A 666-nucleotide genomic window follows, 5' to 3' on the forward strand; every position below is an offset into this window, starting at 1 on the left:
GGGAGAAGCGAGGCAGCGGCTCCGCTCCCCTGGCCTCGGCCACGCGGAGAGCCGGGCCTGGGACAGCGCCTCCTGCCGGGCGGGACTGGGCACCCGAGCCAGGCCTGCCGGAGCCAGCGGGCCGGGGAGTCCAGGGGCTGTCTAGCAACGCCTCCCCGCATGCCCAGGGGCCGGGGCAGCCCCAGCCATACCCCACAGGGAGCCAGGCAGTGCCAGTGTCGCCGGCGCCTGGCTCCCTGCGCGACCCTGGGCACGTGGCTTGGTCTCTCTTCTGCTCCCCCAGCTGCAAATTGGGGCATGTAAGGCCCAGGCCTGCCGCTCTGTGGGGTGCTGACCAGGGCCAGGCTTTAGGATCTGCGGGTCCGATTTGAAAGAGCTGCCACCAAAGCCAGCGACCGCGATTGAGCTGGTGGCAATTCAGCGGCAGCTCAATTGGTTGCTGCTGTTTCTGGCGGCATTTTGGCGGAGGGTGCGGGACCCTCTTAGGCGCAGCCGCGGGGCCCAATTCCTGGGAATCGCCGTAAAGCCGGCCCTGGTGCTGACTGGGCCAGACCACAGCTGGGGCAGTAGGAAAGCACTAGGAATCATTGTCATTTATTCATGTAGGATTATTTTTGCAGCCTCAGTAATAAAAATAATGTACAGTTGTCTCTATTCTTTACTGGA

This window comes from Gopherus flavomarginatus, chromosome 3 (assembly GCF_025201925.1).
Source record: "Gopherus flavomarginatus isolate rGopFla2 chromosome 3, rGopFla2.mat.asm, whole genome shotgun sequence".
NCBI classification, from domain to species: Eukaryota; Metazoa; Chordata; order Testudines; family Testudinidae; genus Gopherus; species Gopherus flavomarginatus.